At 39.7% G+C, this 14602-nt stretch overlaps 1 long non-coding RNA gene across 3 annotated transcripts in view; it reads left to right on the forward strand.

Annotated features, from left to right (window-relative positions):
- LOC129359580 (uncharacterized) overlaps positions 1-14602 on the forward strand; it is a 105765-nt gene that overhangs the window by 18816 nt on the left and 72347 nt on the right. For all 3 annotated transcript variants that reach the window (XR_008605925.1, XR_008605927.1, XR_008605926.1), the window contains exon 3: positions 5321-5370. This is a non-coding gene — a long non-coding RNA (uncharacterized LOC129359580). The remainder of the gene's footprint in view (positions 1-5320; positions 5371-14602) is intronic.

Genomic DNA, 14602 nt, shown 5'->3' on the forward strand with positions numbered 1-14602 from the left:
CCGTTTTGCTAAAAAGGAAAGTAACACTCAATTTTTCTCCTCACACAGAGCTAAGTTGCCCAATAGTTGTCCTAATTAACATTAAATTCTTTTTAAAGTTCTTTTTCTTCACATTTCTAAAATTTTTATTAGACAGGTCTGTGTCTTTGCGAAAGGTGGCCACAGTATTGAAAATTATGACGACATGCAGTTTGATATTTTGTATCTTATTCAGCTATTCATCTTTATCTGTCAGACCTATTATCTTATACTTGCTTTACGAGGTGATATAAAGTCGCACACTTTATGTCGTCTTATAAAGTAGTTATGATCCTCAGGAAAATACTTGACGAATCCGATTCAATCAGATGATCAATCTGATTGAATTTTAACTGTGTGTCGAACTCGTTTGCTGGGAGATGTCTTTATGTCGGCTTCAAAAAGTTATCTTCGATCAAAAATACTTAATACTTGTCATGTTTGCGTTCACTGTACTGCATCAGTGTCATTATTATTCATTAGCAGGAAGTAGACCATTCATTTGTTGAGGAGCAGAATGAACCTCACCATCAAGATGTGCTCTCGATTTTAAACATCGTGGTTATGACTCCACATGGGCAACTATTGGCGCCCGGGTGTTCATGTGTGGGGGCTGCACAGTGGCGCAGTTGGTAACAAGAAGATCCTGGGTTCGATTCCCGGCCCGGGGTTTCTCTGCGTGGACTTTGCATGTTCTCCCTGTGCATGCGTGGGTTCTCTCCGGGGACTCCGGCTTCCTCCCACAGTCCAAAAACGTGACTGTTTGGTGCCCCGACTCTTGCCTGAAACTTTGGGCACCAGCACCCCTCCCGACCCCGTTAGGGACCGGGTGTTGGAAAATGGATGGATGGATGTTCAAGTGTGTTATGACAAGTGTGGGAACTGCAGAGGAGGCCTCACGTTTAATAAGTTCCCATAATTTCCACAGCTGGACAGAGTAGGAGTTCATCTCCCAGTTACATGCTGATTGCTTCCAGAATTGCAAACAGGAACAGATTGCATGGCGACCAAAGATGCATGCTGCTGATGCTGCAGATGACGAGCTTCTCATTGTTTTCACTTTAACTAATGCTCTTGATGTGTCATTCTGCAGAACGGCGGGTTCGCTGTGACGTGTTTCTGAATGTCAACGAAAGCGCTGGTCGAACACGGGCTGCAGATAGTTTCAAGGGTTATGATTTACCCCTCAAAAGGAAGAAAAAAAGAAAACAACCAGAATTATTTTAAGCGAAACCATTTCTACTCATGCCAAGTTATTTACGAGAAATCTGCCAGGTGCAGAGGGGTAAGTGTGTGATTTGTTGAGAAATAAAAAAGTTATGTTGTTCAAACCTACCATTTTATAAAAGCTATTTTGATCTTGACCTTTGATCTGATTTTAACATTAGTTATGCATTTAGATACTTAGTGTTCAGGCCTCAATGGGATTTGCAATACTTTTTTGGCATTAGATGGATCCATGTAGATTGATCCATATATCAGCTGATTTGTCGGTTTATCAATTTGTTTCAAAAAGTATTTGCCTTTTACAGATTCATTGTTTTTGGGGTTTTTTTTTCTGTATGACTTAAACATTTGAGATAATCAAAAACAGAATAACACCAGATAAGGAAAATTTTAATAAACATAAAAAGGAGTTTACGAATTTCATGTAATTAAAGGAGCTTAAAGTATCTAACCACATTGGCCTTATTGTCTAATAACGTTGATTAATTTTGTTTTTTTGAGCCATTTGAAAGTGGGCACACTTAAGTACGTAGACTACATTTATATGGCAACTTTTCCAGGTCAGGAACCACAAAGTGCTTCACAAAACACATTTAGGATTGTGAAACAATTTCCAACAAGAATATTGATGTTTCCATCAATTGTGGTGACTTGTATAGATCCTGGAGTGGTAAAGCAGTCCCTCACCGTCATGTTTTAATGTAATTTCTCTGTTGATGTGTCAATTAAACATCATTTGCAAAGGACTCACACATCCAAAACCAACTATGGTCTTCACAGTCAACTTAACTGTTTACCCAAAGACTTGGAGATCATCAGGATTTTGGATCGATTCTGAAACTGTTTTTGATAAATAGTTGTTTTCTCAGAACAACAGTCACCATTTCGTCTGTAATTTCTTGAATCATGAATCCTAGCTGTAACCATGAGGCCTTGGCTTGCTTGTGCTCCTGCAGTAACGCTTCAGGACTCTTAGCAAGGTTCATTTTGTTTCCAGTTCTTCTCCTCCTGTAGATAACGGCTCTCGCTGTGGTTCACTGGAGTCTCAAAACCTCAGAAAAGGCTTTATAACCCTTTGCAAAGTCGGCAATGACTTTGTTTCCTATTTGTTCTCGAATTTCTTTTGATGTGTTGCTTTTCAAAACTATTCATTTTAAGTGATCGCTTTGGCCGGCAAGCTCGTCCGGTAATGAGGCCCAGGAGGGGGTCAAAAAACGGAAAGAATGCTATGATTTAACAAAGGTTGCAAATTTGCCAGGTTGTTTTGGAGGCCTTCTTCCCTTGTTGAAGTCACTATTTTCTTTTCGTAACTACATCGAGTTAATTGTCTTTGTCTGATGGCAAATTTAGTTTGATTTGAAACATTTAAGCGTCACAAGCCAAACGTTACAATGATCTGTAATTTGTTTCTGACCAAATGGGCTTCATCGGTTCAGTGGGTCCATGTTTGTGCGCAGAAGGAACAGTCCTGGGGTGTGATGCTGTCGTGTTCGGTTCATTAGGTTTGTTTCTGTTTCTGAGATGAGGGAATTGATATTTCACTTTGACACAAGAACTGTGTGTGTGTTTGTGTGTGTGCAAGTGACACGCAAATCTGGATAACTGGATAAAAAACAAAACACAAATAAAAAATGTGTTCATCTCACCTGTGACTTCTGACAAGAATAAACGAACCATAAATGAGTCATTGGGTATTGACGCAACATTGTGAGAGAAACTGCATTCTTACATTTATTTTCTTGTCATGGTGCAGCTACATTTTTTTTTTCTAAAACATAAATCAAGCCACTGGCTTCAGTGCCCAAAGCACAATCAGATCTTTGTCAGGAAACATTCAACAAGACGACAATTTTCCATTTTTAAACAGAAATGCCGTTTTATTTCCCCAAACCCAGACGGTCCAGTCTGGCTGGCCTCTTTTGAGTCACATCTCTCTCCACAACTATGCCAAAAATGCACTCGCTTGAGTCCTGTTGTTTACACGAAGCTTGTTTTTTTTGTGATAAGCCTAAGCCTGTGTGGCTAAATAACATTTGAAAAGGTTAAATGTTGTCTACGCGATTATGGAGGAGGTGTAAAGGTATTTCTTTATCTCAGCAATGTAAGGAATTTTCGTTTCCACAGCACTGCAACCAAAAGTGACCTACGAGGAGCCACGGCGTCTTGTCCCAATTTAAACTGGACTCTTGCAATAGTATCAGACTTTTTAATTGTTTTTGCTGATCCTTGAACTCGGCTGCTTTTTAAATAATTGGTAGCCCAAGACCTGACACTTTTCAGAGGAATGTTCCTTTGTCTGTAAAACGTCTTCAAACGTAACAAAAACGCACAAACTGGTGACGTAAAAGGAAACAGTAATGCCCCAACTACTGAGCACACTTGGATATAAGTCGCAGCCAAAGTGTTGAAGCTGTTTTCCTCCAACACCCCAGCCTGTTGCTGATCATGTCCATCCCTACATGACTACATGAGTGAATTAACTATACTTAAACGTTATCTCAATCCAACAGGGGACATTTTTTACGAGAAGTGATGCTGTGAGCAAATGTCAAGAGACAACAAAATGTCTGAGGACCTCTTCCAGAATCGATGCCATAAAAAATAAGCCTCCATTGACACGGTTAAACTGTGACATTTTTGTTTACATCAGTTGACCAGAATGTCTCACAACAGCTTCATTTGAAACCAGGTCTCCGAGTGAAACTTTTCCGAAACAGCCCTGCGTGGATGCGTGAAAGCGCATATGGGTTTGACGCACGGAAGTAAAACAACAAAAACAAACACGCCGAGCATTGTGCTACTTAACCTGTTCAGTTTGTCAGTTTCTGATGAGGAATACATTACATGAGCACTTTGTTCATGGCAGACGGAGATGAGTTACTGTTTACTATGAGGTGAAAGTTCGCGAGGTGGAAGCACAGAGCTCAGTGACATTCAAATATCACAGCGCCATGCAGTGGCCTGGCTGAGTCTGACTCCAGGTGTCCTGGCAGTGCTGTCTAAAGGTGGACATTTTTCCCAATCAACGTCCAAAAATGTTGCAAATCTCCAAGCAGCAGTGGAAGCATAAGGTTCTGAAGATATAACAGGGGTCCAGCCGGGTATTACAAAATGTACCTAATGAAGAAGCTATTGAATGTTTAGTCCAGGAATAAATAGGGCCATTTAACTGCCAGGTAGATGGAATAAATACATACTTTTTCAGAAAAGAAGCTACATTTTTTTTTATTTTTCTGTGATTCCCCTGCATCTGAGAACATATTAAGCGAGGTTTTGAATATGCTTCACTTAGAAACGATCCCCTTGAGGATTCTGGGAAAGGAAATGGTCTTGATTTGATGCTTGGAGTGGGGTCAGCCCATAACTCGCTTTCCCAGGCTTCCACATAATCATCCCATAATCTCAAGGACTTCTCTGTCCTGTATATTGCAGTTAAGTATCTTAACTCCTAAATACATAATTAAACACAACCTCCAAGCAGTAACATTAAAACCTTGTTCCTCCTGTTGGATTATGCCGTTCTAATGCTCCCCATGATGTTATATGCAGAAGTAGGGCCACATAAGAGATCTTTTTTTTAGAAAACAAAAGATGTTGAGTGGTGTGAAGCTGAAAGCAGGAGATGATTGGTGTGTGCGTGTGCCTGTTTTAGAAGTTGGCCAGTCATCAGTAGCGCTCTAAGAGACTGAAGGAAGTGGTGGTTACAGATGACTCAGCCAAGCCATGCATTTCAGTTTTTCTTTCCCCACTCTCGCTCTTTTTCTCCTCCCCCTTTCATCATGCTCAGCTCTCTTACATTCTATTCATTCCTCTTTTCTATTCTGGATCTACATTTTCTGTCTTACTGTCTGTCACTCTTTCACTCTATAAACCCCCGACTGTGTTTCTCTTTTTCCCGTCTTGCTGTCATTCATGATCTGCTGGAGGCATCTCTTTATTTTGTGCGTTGAGCTGTGCAGTGTGTCTGTGTGAGGTGAATACTCAGAAATGTGAGTGGGAAGGTGGTTGGCTTCCTTCAGAGTGATTAAAACATTCCTTCTCTCTTCTTTTCCCCTCCTTTCTCCTCTCTTCTCAGTGTTCTCTGGCGACTTTCTGATGAAGAGGAGGATGAAGGGAGACAAACTGGTAAGTGAAAGCGAGCTGAGCTTTACTTCGGTCGTTTTCTGTTTGAAAATCAATGGAGGTGGGCAGAGCCCCCCGCCCCATAACTTAACTTTAATGACTGGTTTGCACTCTCCAGCGTTTTGTTGCTGTTTTCCTACTTCAGGAGGTCAAATGAAAAGGCTTCACAGAAGTTTATAACTTGAGCGACGGCGTAAGATCTTAAAGCAGGAAGAAATAAAGATCTGGACGGAAAATGTAAAGCGTTTTCTCATCTTTGATGATTTTAACTCTCTACTAGAGACTTATTCGTTTCTCTTCAGTCTTAAAACACTCTTTAAATAGATAGCCCTCATTGATTTTCATTCAGCAAACATGGTGTGAAATAAAAAGCACGATTCAATATCTTGTAGCAAAGTACTGAAAATAGCATGAGTGAGGTAAATTCGGACTGCAGATTATCACGGATGGGGACAGGAATCGTTTTTAGCATGTTGGTGGTATAGGGTCACTGGCTCCGTTTTCCACTTGTCCTGTGACCGGCTGCTCTAAATTTAGTCGCTCAGTCATATGGTAATGGGCTGTCCGCACCTTGAAGGGCTGAAGTGAAAGCGTATGTGTTAGATGTCTTGGTGATATAGCAGCTGCTGTCCTCACAATGAAGAAAAGAAAAAAAGAACATGATCAAAGAAGTACAACTCGGGAGCAATTTATGTACAGAAATGAATCTTTTAGTGGTGCTGGTGAGAGTTTCACAGTGTGTATTGACGCGCATCTTATCCGTAAGCTGTACCAGGATAATAAACATACACAAGCTCCAGGTTCAGATGGTGAAGTAGTTGCCTGAAGTTGACTTTAGATTCTTTGCTCTCATATAGTTTTGGGAGAATGTGTCAGGCACACAGTGATGGATCAGTATGAAAATCTTGGCCCATCAGCTCCTGGAAGTTACAACTCTGGATTTGCGTCAGCGATTCTGTCTGATGGGGAAAAGAAAATTAAAGAATGTATGAATGTTTGAACGTATGTCAAGGATAGTATGTCTTTGCTTTATTCAAAATCACAATATCTGGCCAGACCCTCTCTCAGCCCTATTGGAGCTTATCTGGAGTGTCAATTAGCTTTAACTGCTGTATAGTTTATGTAGTCATTCAAATCACTTAACAAGCCTGACTGACACAACCAAAAATTGCAAAGATCTGTAAGGATTTCAGCTACTTGGTGGTCTTTTCATTTCATTCTGGGTAAACTAAAGTACTATTGTGAAACTACATGCCTTCTTAAGCTTGGCGCAATGTTGGTATTAGCTACCTTAGTGAAGGCTGTGCAGCACTTCTTGCTCCTGTTGGCTAGCTGAAGCAGTCTATCAGTCAAAGGTAATGCTAACGCTATCTCTAATGTTTGACTGGTATACAGTTTAACTCTCTAATCCAGCAAGTGGCAATAACGAGAAGTTAGCTTAGAAAAGTTGGTAAAGTATGTTCCTATAGTGATTTCAAGCCATTTTGGGGTCCCAGGTTGGTTATTTTACCAATGGTTCAGTCTTTCCTCAAAGATTAGATCAGTGTTTGTTTACCGTCTTTCTGTTCTAAAGTACAAGACTGAATACAACTAAAACAACAACAGTCAGAGTGCTTTAAATCTGAACCGCGGTACACATATTAACGTTTTTGATTTTTTTTTCCCCAAAGCACGTTCATGTTGAGTCCAGATCGTTCCTCAGAAAAATTTCAGTGCTCACAAATTGACGCCTCCTGCAACATTAGCTCGCTTAGCTAATGTCAGAAACTACTTGGCCAGCTAGCTTCAAATGAGGCTACATGTTGTTGATTCAAAGTTTATGATTAGACATATGCAGCCACTTCAGTGCACACTGTATGTCAGCTTTATTGTGTACAGCGTAATAATTGGATTTTAATGAAATCCTGTCTCTCCCTGATTTTCCTTGCTGAGTCACAGGGTATTGGTGCCTGTCTCCTGTGGTCATCCAGTGGACAGGCAGGGTACTCCCAGTCAGGTCGCTAAGATGATCATTAAAGACTGCATCAATTTAGAACTAAATCGATCAGTTTCGAAAGTAAATTGCTGGAAATTCAGTGCCGTCTGTGGTGTTATATCGTGGAAAGCTTTTGGACAACAGGCATTTAATTTAATAAGCTTTTCACAAAGAAAGTCCAAAATGTTAATATCATTATATATTTTATAATATTTATTGTTTTGCCAAGTCTTAAGCACATTATAAGTTCAGTTTTTTAATGGGAGTGTCTGTAGAAGCATTGTGCAGGTAAATTATATGTATTTATTCTCCATTTAAAATAATTTGAGAGCCTTAAATCACAATGGTTCCATTAAAACTCTGAGAGATTTACGATCTTTCTTCTGGAAAGAGCACAAGCTGAAAAAAGGAAAACAGTTTGGTTTCTTTAAACAGAGAAACAATTATTTGACCTTTCAGTTTCTTAGAAATGTTATCTGTGTATGGAACCTTTAAAAAAATAAAAAATAAAAATAATAATCAGGATTGAAATTTTTTAAGTAACACAGCTGCATAACATAGTTACAAAAATATAGGAATTTATTTATTCAAGTTTTGAGCTGGGCTATAAATATCGAAACCTAGATCACAGTGAAGTAACCAAAACCGCCACTTAACACTTTACAAGGCAAATTGCTGAGCAAGCTAAACAAACTGCACAGACGTCAATATGACGGAGAAATTTGAAATAGACGAGCAGCAAAATTTGGCTCAGTGTAAGGGGGGTAAAAGTGGGGGTAATGGGCTGCAGAATGTTAGGGGTATTTTAAATAACCCTAATATTTCAAATTACGGGTATGTAATTTTGATTTTTGTTATTATTGAATATTTCCTTTATTGCTGCAAGTTCCTTTCTACAAATGCATTACGACAACAGCGCATCAACGAAGCCTTGAAGGCATTTTAGATCACATTTGTCTAAAATATTTCTGCTTGCAGATTGGTCAAAAGAATACAAAGAAAAAACATATCTAATCGCTTTCTCTTTATTCCTTCTGACACTCCCTTCGTAATGGATCATCCATTTACAGAAAGTGTTCATTTTCAGTTTCTGTAAATTATCTTTGAAAGGCTTAGACACACACACACACGCACAAACTACTGCTACAAAACACACCCACACCCACCCATGCCAGCCTTGTTCCACCAAGGCCCCCCTCCTCCCACCAGCCTTTACGGTAACTGCATGTTTTTGTCATCTGTGGGCCTGGATGAAGTGATGATGTTAGTTTTGGTATCAAGTCCATAGCTGTGCATCTCCACACCGAGAGATACTGAGAGTAGTGCAGCGTGGCGAGGCGTGGGAGGGCTGTGACAGAGATGACTCAGCTCTCTCTGTTGCCGGGCAGAGAAATGCTCTCCCACCCCCATGCAATACAAGAAAAAAAAAAAAGTTACTTGATTTATCTGTCACCTTTCATTGTGGAGACACCAAGGGTGATTGTTTTACTGCAAAATCACAATCAAACAGGATTGGAAGTTAATGTTGTCATATCAACTTTATGATCAAACCTAAATATCTTAAGGTGTCTAATTATTGACACGTCTAGGAGATCTCTTGGTTGGACGGTAAAACCTTACAGATTCCTGCATCGAGGCAGGGACTCACACCCTAAAATATGTTGGGTTCAGAATTACCCAGTTTGGGTTATTTTCCTCACACAACCTGTGGCAATCATGGTACAATCCCACCAAGGTTTAATTTAACACTTTATTGTTTGATCTAATGCAGAGGATCAGTACTTTGACATGAAGTAAAAAGTACCAAGACGTGAAGTGAAACCGAGGAATTATTTTGCTGTTAGCAGAACACACAACATTTTCAAATGTTTTAAATTTCAACCACCACAAATAAACATTTGAGTCCCTTTTTTAGGCTGAGTCAGCCAGACTTGCAAATGAATGACAGTTATTTAACGGAAAACGAGCAAGTTTTCATCAGCGCAGACAGAAAGTCTGCATAGTGTAGCAAAGTGCGGAATTAGGTCTTTGCTTCGACAATTGCGCTGCACAAATCGTTTTGTTGCAGTGGCGTATACAGGTAGTGTATATGACACATCAGAGTTGCAACACTTTGAATTTCTCTAATTGCCCCAAACACTGAGAATTGAACCATACCTAAGTGTGACCCGTCCTCCTCCTTCAGCTCCGGTCACAACAATATGTGTGTGTCGTAAATGTGTTTATCTCCCAGTGTCAGTATGTGTAAGTTTAGTACTGGTTTGAATCAAGCCGGTTTTGATTCGTCAGAACACGAAACCATGATGGTGTCCTTAAAAAGCCTTTTCATTTTAGAAATTCATGAGTCAGTAATGTCAAGTAGACACGGGGTCGAGCTGTCACACCTACATGGACTTTGGTGAAATTTAATCATCATATTATATATATATCTATATAATAGCTATAGAAATATATTATATAGATATAGATATATATTATAGAAATAACATTTATCAAAACAATTACATCTATTTTCTCATCATATTGGATCTCAGCTAAGCATCAACAAATGTGCCTGTGTGATGTGAGAATCATTTCCTCAAATGACTGTAAGCCATTCAGACCCCTTCTGGATTGCAGCGCGTGCGTTCCCATGAGTCAGGTTTGAGATCAACAAATGTCAGAAGTTGCCTCGTCAAGGTGAAAACGGTAGTAGGTCAGCAGCGTGTGGGCGTCCGTGGGTGTGTGTGCTCCTGTTGCACCTTTACTCATCACCGGTTACGCTGCCAGATACAGTAAATGACAAAGAGCGCCTGGAGACATCACTCTGCCTGTGTTGCTACGGCTTATAACAGGAGGCCCAAATGACGAACGGGTTTTCAGAAGCTCATATTCTTCGGGTCGCTGTCTCATTTTCTGACTGAGGCGTTCTTGTTTATCGAACTCTTTTAGCTCACTCTCTTACGAAATGACTAATGTCCTGCTGCTGCAGAGCTAATTTCCTGACTCTGTTTGTGATATATAGAGGTTGCAGGGTTCAAGCTGCTTTTGTGAAACATGCTTACGGCGAGGATAAAATTGCTGGGCCGAGCCTTTTGATCGCCTCGCTGCCACGTTCAGCCTAAAACATGTGGCTCTTGTGTGAAACGCAGAAGCAGTCACAGGGAGGGCTGTCAGCCTCTAGTGGCCTCAGCGCTTCTTTTCTTTCATTTCCCAGCATGCATCTACTAACATCTTTATTAAATTTCTTTACAGAGAATCAGTCTGCATTTTAACATAATACATTCTGAATGTTTTTAGCTCAGATTCCTAGATTAGAGGTGTATCAACGTTTATTATGGCATTTCTAATAAATAAAAGTACTTTCTGGTTTGAGGGCATTGCTAAGCTGCTGTTTAGTTTTGATTGGCATTAAGCCGCAGGTGAATTTGAAGGATGATGTTTAAAAAGCTTCAAAACGTGTGTGTGTCTAGTTTAATTTGCATAAACACTCTTTCTAAATAAATCAGTACTTTGTGCTACAAAATATTTTTACAATTAGGACAGCATTTTGTCTTCCGTACCGTCTTTGGCCGAGTTTGAGATCTTTGACTGTTCTGGAGGCTCATTCAGTTTCAGGCTTCCTCTCTTATGCCGTAATCCCCTCGGCTCACCTGACAGATTTCCTACAGGATTTAGGTCTGTAGGATTATCAACAATTGCTGATTTGGCCATATGATTTGGATAATCCTCCTGTTAAAATAACCAATACTGGCTCTATATTTGTTTTAAAGGGATTGTTAGGCAATCATGGCAACAGCAATTTTTGTAGAATTTATTTTACTCCTACTGAATAAATGTACCTAAATTATAGGATGAGTTTTTACTACATTTTTAAGTCTTCTGCTAATATGTTAGGAGATTAATCAATATCAACTGAGGATATTAGTAAATCTATGCAGCACTTTACTTATTATGTCCTCACAGATGCAATCAACGTCAGATAAAATTGTCCCCAAAGCACTCCAAAATACTTAAGTTCTGTGTGAACTAAATTTGAGTGGTCATTTTATCGAAATAATAGTCAGACCACAGTGAGTAGCTAGCAATGCGTAACATACCGTCAAAGCCATTAGAAAGGATTTTGTGGGAAAGATGGTGGGGACAAATCACTTTCTTGAAGGTCATAGAGCAAAAACCCTACAGCTCTGCAAAAAAAAAAAAAAAGTCTCAGTTTTGTTTCTCTGTTTCCTGTAAATCTCTTTTGTAAATATCTTACACGTTTCTTGGTACGAAGCACAAGAAATAAAATCTTTACAGCTTCTGAAATCCTCCTCTGCTCTCCTCGTTCTAACCACACGGTTTCAGCTCTGCGTCTCTTGCCACCTGCTTTGCGTTCTCGGTGACATGCTGCCGGCTCCTTCCTCAGACGTCCCCGACCTGCAGAACAAAGCCGTGGAGAGGGGAGGGTTTCGGGAAACTCTGGACTTCGTTCTGGGAATTATTGCCATGGGAACTGCTGACTCCGGCCCTCCCTCCCGCTTGTGTTTGTGCAGTAAAAATGACTCGGCCGGAAACTGGGTATATTGGGATAATTAATTATTTATTCCTACATTCCTACATGATCAAGCCATTCAGACACACACAAAAAATTTAAAATAATCTAATAACAAATGTTGACAGGTTTGGTTCGCATTCACAAACCTAAAGAGTGCATTCACTAACATCAGTAGATCTACTTATGCATTAACATGGATGAGTTTCAAAACTAATTTGTTCATGTATTTATTGTAAGCCATCTTTATTTTTTTTTCTTTGTCCTCTGGTTTCACAATTTAAATGCGTTTAAATAAAAAAATAAGAAGCACTAATTTTTGGTAGGTGTAAATGTTGGATGTTCTAACATGATTTTTGGTTAATAGATCATTGACAACATAACCTTACAGGTCATTAGGTTATTTTTATTTTTATTTTTTTTAAATCATAATAAATGTCAAGATTTTGTGGGTTTTTAAGAGTCAATATTTCAAGATTAGACCAACTTAAATAAAACTCTGTGCAGGATTTAGAGTTGGTGCTTCTGCCCCCGGGTAATCCACGGGCCGCATCCGGCCCAAAATGTTTTCGCAGCGCCAGTGATGTCGTATTTCTTTTGGATTTTGCTGGAGAAATCCGGAGCATCGCCGGCCTCAATGAAGGCACTTTGCATTCTCTCCTCCAGCAGGACAGTCGTGCAGAAAATAGTCCAATTTGTTGAATGTGGGCCTCTTCGCCGACTGTTGCCGGAACAAAGAGTTCGTGTTGTGATGCCATTGTTGCTCTGACAGAAGAGAAAGCCTGGCTGTGTTTTCGTTGCTCGCGCAGAAGTCTTTGGGGTTTCCAGGAAACTCTGGCACAGTCTGACTGTTTCCACTTCATGGCAGTCATCATGTGTCACCAGGAGCGCTGACCTGTGATGGGGGGGGGGAAGGAGAAGGAGGGCAGGTGGCAGCTCACTCTGCAGGGTCCGCTGAAGTAATCGCTGCCACATTTGGGTGACTTACAGTAACACGTTTGTCGTGGTAACTCTTTGAGAAACATCAAACTGCTTCACAAAGACCGAGAAACTCAAAGAGGAGCTGACTCAGGGAAAGAACAAAAGCAGGCAGATGAGCCCAAAAAATGATTTCAGCCACTAGAGGGCGACTCCTTCCCACCCAACACCAAAACATGCTTCCCTCACCCAAACTGCAGCGTCTCTTTCTTGAAGGCTTTTCGTGTCGAGTTCCGATCCAAAGCGTACATCAATTGTAAAATTGAACCACTTTGTCTTGATCTGGATCACTGAAATCAGTTTGGCAATCGGCTTAGGCTCATTTTTTAAAATGATTGTTATTGTGGGGAAAATGTGTCCAAATCGATGTGAGCTCACTGAACCCGTCCATGCAGCTGCTGCATGCTCCCCATCTCCGGATACTGTTCACTAAAATACACGGCCGTGTTTTCTATATATTTTCTAAATGTTCTTTTTTTATTATTTTTACTATTTTTATAATAATTACTTGCGGTTGTTGTTATTTTGTTTTATTTTTATTTTTTACATTTAATCAACTGTTTTAAGTCAACATGGAGAAAGAAAAAGTATTTCACACCCGAAGATGTTTTTTTTTTTGTCTTTTATAAATTGAAATATTAAAAAATAATTCCTAGCAACACTCGCCCTGTGGTCTGTAAATAATAGTTTGTTTTACGAATTTCAAATCGGGAAAAAAATCCCCCCAATCGGAGCAGAGATGAATAAACGAATCCCAGGTGGATTCAAGCGACTATATAAACCACGAAAATAACCTTTATGTTATCTACACTTTTCTAAGAATAGAAAAGTGTAGAAGAAGAATTGCACGTGTACACGCAGAAAGAAATGTCCATACTGATAGTTTTTTTTATGTTTTTTTTTTTTTAAGTTTCTCGGCTTGAGTGAGAATGTCTTAAAATGATGTTTTTATTATTAATAGTTACGCGTGGAGATATATTTAACTGGGAAGGATTGTAACTCTGGAGGTTTGAATATTTTCAAACAAGCATAAATAAATAAATTGATAAATATTCTGTTTCCTCAAACGGGATTTCACCTCCTTCCCCCCAAATTGCTTTGTGAAAGTCTGTCTGCGTCACCAAAATGCAGAAAAACAAACAAACAAACAAACAAACAAACAAACAAAATAAATAAATAAAAAGCGAAATCCTTCTTTTAAAATCACACGAAGTGGAGAGACGCGTGCGGCGTTTATGTTGTCCATGCAGGAAATCCGACGGCCTTTCAAACCTCCAAATCCCGTCGGGAAGGAGAGGCTGTCCGTGAACGCATCAGAGACAGAAGCAAAGTCTCTGCTGTGAAGTGAAACCTGATTAAATGTCTCGTCACTTGTCGGGTCTTTATCAGCTCGACTCCTTTGCGCTTATTCTTTTCGGAGATATGAGCGCAACAAAAGTGCGCTCCTTTCATCCTGAAGTGACGCTGCGTTTTTTTTTTGTTGTTGTTGTTGTTTTTGTTTCTCAAAGGAAAGGACTTCTTCAAATGAGGATTGTAAAAAAAAAAACAAAAAAACACAACAAACAGAAAAAAACAGGCTACTTATAAAAAGATAACAATAACCAAAAAACGCTTTTTGAAATTTGACTCACTTTCATATAAATGAGCTCTAATTTTACCCGCAGCCACATTTTGGTTTTGTTTGTTTGTTTGTTTTTAATGACAAACATGCGGTGATTTTAATAACAGATCAAATGATAATCGGGGGTCAGGAGGAGCGTCCCGCTGGC

The sequence above is a fragment of the Poeciliopsis prolifica genome, unplaced genomic scaffold (genome assembly GCF_027474105.1).
Source record: "Poeciliopsis prolifica strain line A6 unplaced genomic scaffold, Auburn_PproV2 SCAFFOLD005, whole genome shotgun sequence".
NCBI classification, from domain to species: Eukaryota; Metazoa; Chordata; class Actinopteri; order Cyprinodontiformes; family Poeciliidae; genus Poeciliopsis; species Poeciliopsis prolifica.